General features: G+C 37.3%; 1 long non-coding RNA gene across 1 annotated transcript; it reads left to right on the top strand.

Moving 5' to 3' along the window:
• Positions 1-413: 413 nt before the first annotated feature.
• LOC139134354 (uncharacterized) lies at positions 414-2,309 on the top strand. Its single transcript, XR_011552796.1, has 4 exons — positions 414-645; positions 1,172-1,363; positions 1,697-1,849; positions 2,141-2,309. It is a non-coding gene; the product is annotated as an uncharacterized lncRNA (long non-coding RNA).
• The last annotated feature ends 8,208 nt before the right edge of the window (positions 2,310-10,517 follow it).

Here is a 10,517-nt window from a genome sequence, read left to right as displayed (position 1 = left end):
TACTTTAGAGGTACCAGCAAATAAGTGTTGGAAAGGATTATTTTCTGATATTTAAACCTTGTGTTTTGATAGACGTTAGTTTATGTAATCAAAGGGTTTAGGTTGTTCGCGAAATTTGTCTTTTTGTTAATTGATATGTATGATGCCTATAATTGAAAACATGAATGCCATGTTCATTCTTATTAAAGGGTAATGCTGCTAGGGGTTTCTTTTATCTGACGTATCGTGCACTTTACAAGTACTGAGATCTGTACATTTCGTATTTCTCTTTAGATGTGCCTGAAGAAGATCTAGCAATAGAGCGAAACGCCGTACGCAGGAATGTGTTTCTATTTGCGTATTTGTGTGCGTGTAATGTCTGTAATTATGTTATTATTTTCATTTTCATAATTTCTTCCGTTATCGAAGGTATTCAAATGGTGCTATACGGACTCTGAATTTCCCGAGGATTTGAAGCATGACGACATGTACTGTATACATCAATACACTGATTGTTATCAAAGACTGTATTTCAGCTGGATGAACTGGTTATTCCGTCTTGGTTACAAACGACCCATAGAAATGACAGATCTTGGATCCTTGCCAGAGGAACACAGTGTCAAACGTCAATACAATCTATTGAGGAAAGCGTACGGGGCTGAAAGTGTGAGAACCAAGTGTTTGTGTCACGTAGACGAACAGCTGCTGCTTTACCAATTAGTCTTTCAACATATAAACCGTAAAATTTGTGACAGTTTTTATGTGATAATGTCAATACCAACATTTCCATAGCATACATTTCAATATTGAATTTTATGACAAGCAGTGACCGTCGTTATCTGAACCGATGTCGTTACCACACTTTATCATATGATGTCTTTATCATGTCCATATCATAGCCCCTCCTTGAAGGATTTTTCCTAAGAAGACATCAAAAATCATACGCCATTCGTAAATTACAGGTTGAACATACATAAATAGTATAACTTTCATTTTTATCTGCATAATGTACATCTACAACAGAGACAGCTTATACAGTTCTTTCCTATGTATGTTGACTTCTACAACTGTTACTGTTGCCGATAATGCAACTACTTTACTATAATACGCAACAAATCACATATAGCGTGCGAACACGTTTGTTCTTATTCTGCCTTAAACTTATACTTTTGACTTTGATATTGTATTGTAGGCACGCGCGAACGAAAAAGGGAAGTCACCGTCTCTTTTTCTAGCTTTCGGCCGAGCGTATGGTTATCGCGTGCTCATCGCTTTATCTCTAAAAGTCATAAGTGACACCTTAGGATTCATTGGTCCAATAGCTATCGGTGGAATCGTCTCATATGCTTCTCTAGTGTACAGTGGAGATCCAGTGCCAAAAAATGTGAGTGTCCTGCAGGATTCTAATTGGCCATCCTCAAGCCTCAAAAAGTAAGGGGTTATGCCCGGTTCCTCATGTACACGTCCAATTTTACCAGAGAAAACAAAGATGTTTGGGCCCACCTTGGAAATCGATTAATCTGTCCAATCCCCCTCCGTCTTGCACTTATATGTTTAATAAGATAGGTTGTAAACATCTCCAAGGCTTTGTGAAGATAGTAAAAAAGAAAGATGGGTTAAGATATCTCATCTGCCATCGTAGCCATGGTTTGAAATACATTTGATAAACAACATTAAAGTGTGAGCTAATACATTCTACAATTGGATTGGTTTGCAGGATACCGAATACATTACATTCGCTGAATTCTTCAAAAATGGGTTTGTTTTGGTAGGAGTCATATTAGTGACGTCAGTTTTACGTTTTTTAGCGATGCAAGCAACTATCTTCGTTACTCTGAGGAACGGTATGCACGTCCGTACAGCAATTCAGGTAATTGTAAAGTGGTTTATGATTCAGTTTCATGCCATTTTTGCCGATGGCGCAAAGGTTATTAGTAAGGTAATGTTATTGCTTGATCGTAAAAGCCATATTGATCATGTCATAACTGATTTCAGCTTAAAATTTAAATGAAACTTCGTGTAATTAGCAAACGAGTGATATGCTGGCCTTTCGAGTAAATCTTTTGTAAAAAAATGAACAAAGGAGAGGCTAATGCGTTTGATTTTACACTTCTTGGACACAAACTCAGCCTTAATTATTCCTCTGTTTCCTCTTTTTTAGAGGTTTGTCTACGAGAAGTCATTCCGTCTGTCCAGCATTATTACATCGAGCGGGGAGATGACTTTTGGATCAATAACAAATCACATGTCAACCGACGCCGCTTGTTTGCAACGGTGGTGGACTATACTTCCAATTTTTAGTACATTGCCATATGTAGTAAGTTAATAGTCTCCATCTCATAAATTTAGTCAACTTTTATCAAAACATAGCATTTATTTCGACTTCTCCAGGATACCTTCCTTTTTTCTTTAAGATGTCTGCCCCTTTGTTGTCAACATAAAAATTACTTCGTTATGTAGGTAGATAGGTATGTTGGTACATGTATTTATATAAACATATATATGTATGTATGTGTGTGCATGTGTGTGTATGCAGGTTATGAGATGGGTACTTAGGTAGGAAAGCCGCAGGTAGGTAAGTAGAAGGGATAGTATGTAGATCAGTATTTGTAGGTAAGTGGGTACGGATGTCTTGGATGAAAAGTTTTAGAGGTTTTCCTTATAGCGTGGTTTTTTAAAATTAAATTAAGGATTGTTTTGGCCTACATTTCAAATCTTAGAATAATTATTTTGTTGTTGAGGCATTCCCAACTCATTTTGTTTAAAGCTTAAGGAATCAGTTTATTCATTTTACCTAGTTTTCATTTACGATAACATACAGTGCGGTTATCGTCGTGTGCGCATCCGTTTGACGCCTTCTCATCGCATTGAGCAAGTAGTCGCAATGCAGCGTCTTTTTAAAACAATAAACCGCCAAGAGTGTTTCTTTATGCCTAAGAAATGTATTCAAACTTTAAAATCACTAAAATAGCTTGTTTAAAACCTTGCATAAGACCGAAACTGTCCTTTGCGGGAATGTTGGCCGCCACATTGGATTTATGCAAATTAACAAAGTGCCTATGTAAAACGTTGTACCTCCAAAATTGTTTGTCTGTGCCAAAGCAATTACTTTTAACTTTAAAATCACTGTAGTAGCTTGTTTAATACATCATGACCGAAATTGTCTTTTGTAGGAATGTTGGCCGCCATATTGAAATTATGCAAATTAAAGAAATGCTTTTATGAAACATTATATCTCCAAAATGATTCCCCGTGCCAAATAAGTAATGTCAGACTTTGAAATCACTGAAATAGCTTGCCTAATATGTGATATATGACCAATTATGTTATTTTGCGGGACAGCTGGCAGCCATATTGGATTTATGCAAATTAGACATATTTCCCCAAGGCAGATTCAAGTAAACTTTTGATGTTTTTCTTGGTACTTCTCCAAAATGCGTTCTGAAGAAAACAATTCTGTTGCAATTTGTGATGGGTCTAACACTCTTTTGACTGGACTAAATGAATACCCAACTCATATCTTTTTAGCTAAAATGGGTAACAAAATGTGTGACCGTTTAATGAAAAACTGTGACAGTGAAATACAGCATGCAGGCCAAAAATTGGTGACAAACTATAGCACGAAACGTGTCCTCCTGCAATGACGAACATGCCTATACCAGCGATAATGTCGTGATGTTGAAATACAGCAAGTAATTAACCAATAACTGTCTTTCCTTGCAATGATTAACATTCTCATAATTGTGAAATACATATAGTGGGCCATAAATGGGTGACTAATTAACCGTCTAACAATTATTTCACCGTGACCAACTTAGGTCTCTCGAATTATCTTACCACAATCTTGTGGTGCTCAAACACGACACCTACACCTAGTGTTGCCTCATAAGAACAAAATTCTGTACATAACCCTGAACAGGACCAGTAACTGCAGCCCCTGCGAACAGTAGCTTGTCTAAATTACGAGCTTGCTTATAGTATGTGTGAGAAAATTCGCTAGATAAACTACAACATTGCGGTTTTACAGGTATATGTTTAAGGGAATCTGAAAATAACCTAGAACAGCACAACTTACTGCAGTCCGTGCGAACAGTTGCTGTTCTTAATCAGGGTCTTTAACGGATGACCAATACTTTTTTGAAAATATCGACTATATCCTGAGGCCTGACGCGACGTACGTATGTATACCTTTCGGCAAGTAGACTTGAAACATCCTAAACCTCTGATTGGTTGTTGCTGCTGCTGAAGTAGTAGCAACACACCGGTGTTAATAAAAGGGATTAAAATTTCTAACACTGCCAAACTATAAGGAAAGCTGAACTTCTGATAACATGCCTCTTCAGTAAAGGGCAAGTTCGCTCACATAACAGTGGTCACAACACTTAACTCTGGCTAACGATATTACTGTGCAGTACATTTAACAAATAATAAAGTAAAATCAGAAGAACAAAATGAGAAATTGACATTTGAGTAGTTACTCAAGCAACGCAAAAGCAAAAAATAGCCAACCAACAAACAAACAAACCTAATTTGGCGTAGCAAATTGAGCATGTTGAGAATATAAAGCTTAAGATCATTATCTGGATCTAATATACCATTGAGAGGTGATAATTTTATGTAGAGATGTGCTATTGGATAACTCTTTTTGGAAGGTCATGAGGACATCTTTAAGTACATGAACTTAGTAGAACATTAGGCAAAGAAATGCACATCGGGATAGAAGAGCCATTGCTAAAAACTTGGAAGTCAATGCAAAACAATACAGCTTTGTACCGATCTACATGGAAAACAGTATGGGTTCTAAAAAAGACAGAAAACAAAATCCTATAAACACTTTATAAAGTTGATGTTGTTATTGTTGCCTTTTAGCCCTAGCAGCTGCTGCAGCGCGTTCATAGTATAGTACTGCCTTGGCAGTTACTGTGTAGAGAGACTGCCGACGCAGTACTGTGACCAAACATGAAGTCCCTATGTAATGCTACAGCTGTAACTATATTGATCCTATTTCTGAGGGTTTGTGCGACGTCTGCGTGAATTTGGCATTAATGCTTATCACCATTAAGAATTCCAGTGCAGTTTGGTACTTTTGCAAATATGTATTATGACAGTATTTCTTGACCACTCCCTCACTGATGTGGCCCGGCAGCTGATTTGCAGAGTTTGCTTTGTCAGAACAGGGCAGGTATAGATTTTCGTTTACTTTGTCAAAAAGCTAGAACCGCATTTTGAATGGCAATTTTGTACATGAAATTTTGCATCTAACATGATGACAATCCACTGTGCTCAATTAAAGGGACGATTCTGCCGTCATTATCTTTGCCCTAGCAACTGTACTGCCCAACGTCCAGTTTTTTAAGTTGAAACCTCTCTGTCTGAAACTGGCAATTTGTAACGATGCTGAAGTTAGACTCGGTTTCGGATTCGGTTTCGGATTCAGTTTCGGATTCGGTTTCGGATTCGAGTGACTGAAAGGAATTTTATATTTTCAGCCGATTTAGTCATACTGTGAAATACTGTTATTTTCACTTATAATTTATTTTTGTTACTCTCGCTTGAGCTTTTTTCAGCTAAAATAAAATCCAATCAGACTAGATGAAGTGAAAATATGACACAGTGAAACAATGAAAATCTGTTTTCGGCTAAAATAAATTCCAGTGAAAATAAAATGGCCCGCAGTACTTTTGTATGCAAAGATAAATACTTGTCGTCAAGAACAATTTTTACTGTAGTATATATTTTAAACATAAATTGTGTGCATGTATTCACAATTAAAATAGTAAAAAAATAGAAATTACAGAAAATTTCAAAGTACTTTAATTCGAAATTGAAAGGAAGTGTCGAGCAAGGAAAACAACATTTACAAAAACATTTATTCTTTAATTTTAAAACATTTATTCTTTAATTTGTTTATTTGTCACAATGTGTATCACGTGGTGTAATGCTAATGTGTAGTATTACTTTGTTGTTTTGATTGGTGTTCTTCTACATAGATTTCATTTCGAATTTACCATACTAAACTCCCTGGCTAAACTATCAGCTAATATGTTCTATAATAAAGATTGCGTTGAATTCATTTCTTTGTATTGTGCGTAGTACTGTTAGCTTGAATAGTCCAAACTGCATAATGCCCATTGTTGCTCATAAGTTGTAACTTTTGACTAATTTTTCAGCAGTTTTGTCTAGTGTTTTTATGCACTATAGTTTCTTGCTCTACTGCCTAAAGTGTTTTGTTTTTTAAACTGTTTAAATTATGATTATGTATTAAACATTTATGTCATGAAATACATGCTACATGTGTAGTAAGGTGATCTAGTTAAAATATCTCCTTGTGTATCAGTAGTTATCATATCCTTCGAAAAAATAATAACAAGCTGGAAATATAAAACTATTCTCAGTTATTCGAATCCGAAACCGAATCCGAAACCGAATCCGAAACTGAGTCCAACTTCAGCATCGTCAAACGTTAGTATCTAATTATTGACACAGAGGGCACTTTTCTTATGTGCGTTCAATCCAAGAAATCTTACCGTGAGTCCTCGTTCATATGGAAGACAGATTTATCATTTTTTCTTGTTTTTAACGATATCTTGTATCAATGACAAGGCGGAAATAATATTTACTTGGTAATGGCACCGATATGTTGTATTATTGGCGAGTGAAAAATTTGTACTTTGCACGTTTCGTATGTGTTCGTTTAAAATCACTAAAAAAACAGGGGTACACTTTCGGTTTCTCGCATAGTATATATTGAGCCTGCGCATACGCAGTCAGTTAGCTGCTGGCGCGACTATTAATTATTTAGCTCTTGCTATGACTAATAACGCCTTGTTCTTTACAGAAAACCTTGTAAAAATCCCTTGGTAAAACATTTTTAGTGAAGAGAACATTATTAAGACTACCAATATAAGTTAAATGAGTGAAAATCCAACCTTGTGACGTCTGAAGTTCATCTACCAAACATGTCGCCTTTGCCCATTCGTATTCAAGAAAAGGCGGGGCGCACGTGTATTTCAACTAGCTGAAATTCTGAAGAGCTTTCAGAACGCGTTGCCCCCCTCCCCTTCCCAGGCGAGGGTGAATGGATGCCCCAAAGTATAACATGAGAGTCATATGTGATGTGTTGTGACAAAATAGTGGTATAGCTACCGTTTATGTTCTTAAAGCTCAAATTAGGTAAAGCGTTAGAAATGACAGTCTTGCTTGAAGAACTGTCCGGAGCAAATGATGTTTGACCAGAACCAACATCTTTACATATTGTCCAATAGAATGCTTCGAAAATCGGCTAGAACACGATTGGAACTAATTTGGGATAATCGGATTTTCATATTTTGCAAATTTCTCAAAAGTGTTAGGTGCCATATAGCTGAATGTTGTAATATCGCAAATTACTCATAAAAACAAGTGTGTAATATAAAAAGAAAAGCAGATGAGATAATATTTGTAGATTAAATCGACATTACTTCACCATCCAATTATCCCAAATTAGTTCCAATCGTGTTCTAGATGAAAGAGCACATTTATGACTTATCATGTATGTAGGCGGAGCGTCTGACAATAGCCTTCTGAACTCGACTGAACGATTTGTGCCATCATCCAGAAGTGTTTAATTGGAGGTAAACTGTCTCCCCCGCCCCTGCGTTGACCTAAGACAGTACGACTTCCCGAAATCACGATTACTCTAACCCCAGTAACCGTTATGAAACTGAACCTGCTAAAAAAAGCTCAATTCCATTTAGTATGGTTTGAAGAAAGTGGCAATGAACGAACAGCCTGGAAACCGAAGCAGGAGGTAGCTATGACAGATTATCTAGAAGGAAACAACGTTTTCGTGAATTTGCCGACAGAATGGCAAAATTGCTCCACGCGTTGCTTGAGATTATCTTGCATGTCGATCGTCGACATCCTCAATGGAGTTTACTTTTCCTGTTTTTGCCCCGCTCGGACGAAGCTCAGCCTTTTGGACCCATTCGACTACCGATGACCTGGTGGTAAATAGCCTCGCTTCAAACGCTCGCCATGTATTTTTCCTGGAGTGTTTTTTTCGGCGTTGATATGTGAAACATGGAGGGTACATAATACAGTGAATATGCGTTGTAGTGCGCGGTGATCCAAATTATTACCATGAAAGACAGACAACTTTTGACTTCATTACATTCTGCATGGGAAGTTGGTTCTTGCCAGACCTCGTAACCTGTGGTTACTCGTAGCTCACGGCTTTGCCGCTCTCGCCGCACGTAAGTTCGAGGTCTAAAAGAGAACCAGCCTGAAGAATTATCGCTTGGCTTCTACCACAGGTAGCGTTGTATGAACTACATTTTAAATCCTTGTGTTGGCCTTTCTTACACTAGATGTTCCCTAATCTATTTTACATATGGAAAGGTGTTGTTCAAACATCTCAGAAGTAATTTCTTTAAAAACCTAACTTGAAATCACATACTTACACTTAACAGATATGCTATGATATTGACTGTGATTATTTCCGTTTTCCCCCAGGTGATAGTTGTTTTAATTTTACTGTACCTTCAACTTGGGTATGCTGCTTTGCTGGGTTCATCATTGTTTATCATTGCGACACCTGTGCAGTTTGTCTTGGCTGTTAAAATGTCACACTTGCAAAAAAGCGTCATGGTAAGTCTTGTTCTTTACATGCTATGGTTTTTATCGAGTAAACACACAATTTTCAAGCCAAGAGTAAAATGATTGTATCGCATATTATATTTGGAATATAACATACGAACGCGTCAGCAAGGTATAGCTTGCCGCTGCGTTCGTTGTTAACTTTGTCAAAGTTAATCCGGCGATAATCTGATGACAGCGTCCACAGATTAGTAATTTACCCTTGCTTGCTTTGGCGCATTAGGTAATCAAACGCATCAGATAATAGACGAAACACTGTGACAAACTTCGCGTAAGATTATCAAAGGACAAATACGTGACACTGCGAAGGAGAAAAAGAAATTGTTACAAAACCAGTGCTAATATAAGACCAAGACACCAAAGGTTGGCAGTATTCTTTATTGGCTATACATGTTATAGTCAAACGAATTAAAATACCAGATGTGAACTGAATATGCTTACGTGTTTTACAACAGGTTCATTAATAGTAGTACGCTTCACAGAATGTTGGATATCCAGTAAACAGACTAGAAAATTTTAGCATTATAAACTCAACAGAAAAAGTCGACCTGCTAATGTGACCCCTGAAATGGAAGGACTTTGAGTTTGACAAAATTACAAACTTAGTTATCAAGCTTTGAAATTGACTGCTGAAGACTCGACATGTATTGACATTTATCACATACTACTAGATGCATGAAATAATACAGTATGACATGAACTACTGCATACTTTTGACTGTTATGAAGTTGTGTTAAACAATTGTACCTTTGACCTGTCTCATTTTAAAGTGACAGAACAACGAGCAAGGAGATGTTACGCAACATTTGCGTACCTCAGGATAATCACTACCAAAACACAAGAACAAAGACAGACATTGTATATTCTGATAGCAGTTCAATTGAGCATACAACGCGGAGTGGAAGACAGACGTCTGATAAGACTAGACTTGTATACGGTCTACTGCCAGAGTGACTATATCTGACGAGAATTTATTGTAGTATGTTTTCAATATTCCTGTCAATAAACCCAATTCATACCAATATTAACGACACCCGTGTGAGCCGTGTAATAAGAACAATCAGATATCTGTTATATCATTATATGTAGCAGGTTTCATCAACTTTCGCACATTACTCTCAGAGTTAAATCACTAATTACAAACTTTATTTAATATGTAAATGAGTTAATTATTAACTTTACATTCCCAATGCTTCTCAGTACAATTAAATATTTATCAGATCAATATCTGTAGCAAGTTTCATCAAATTTAAAGGTCTGGTGAAATGGTCCCGTTCATGTGACTGAATATCTTCCAGGGGGTCAATACTATTACACTCGCAACATAATTGCAACCTAAAAGTACGCGCAAGTGTTAATTTTTTTGATATTTCTATGCGCGGCTTTCATGGGGTCATTTTGCAACACTCAGGTCACGCCCACAGCGGGGATCATGGTTGGCCGTCTGTGACGTCACAGGTGTGTTCATTTACATCGAATAGCGGTCCAACGCTGCCTTATCTCTGCCCGGTATCCGCTAACAAAACAGTCTCAGTGTTCGTGCTGCCCATTCGCCACGTTCGTTCGCCAATGCGAATCGAAATCCGAAGTGGCGAAAAAAATCGATCCTAATTCGCCACAGTGGCGAAACTGATTTTTGTTTAAAAAATATGGTAAAATAAAGAAAAAACGTGGATTTTTAGTCTTTTGTGTAATCTGCGCTTCTCTCTCGGCGATTCACAAAAACTGTGTCTACTTCCGTATTATGCGTTCTTTCCGTCGTACATATTTGCAATCGAGCCAAGTCTCGCGAGGAGATTTGACGTCATTTAGTCTAGTGTACGACATGCATAAATGGCTCTCGCGAGAATTGAAACTTGACACACGCAATCGAGCCCTCGCGATAAATTTGACGTTATTCA

Source organism: Ptychodera flava, chromosome 6 (assembly GCF_041260155.1).
Source record: "Ptychodera flava strain L36383 chromosome 6, AS_Pfla_20210202, whole genome shotgun sequence".
Lineage (NCBI taxonomy): Eukaryota > Metazoa > Hemichordata > Enteropneusta > Ptychoderidae > Ptychodera > Ptychodera flava.
Note: the sequence above shows the minus strand (reverse complement) of the source record. Positions and strands in the feature narration are given on the sequence as shown.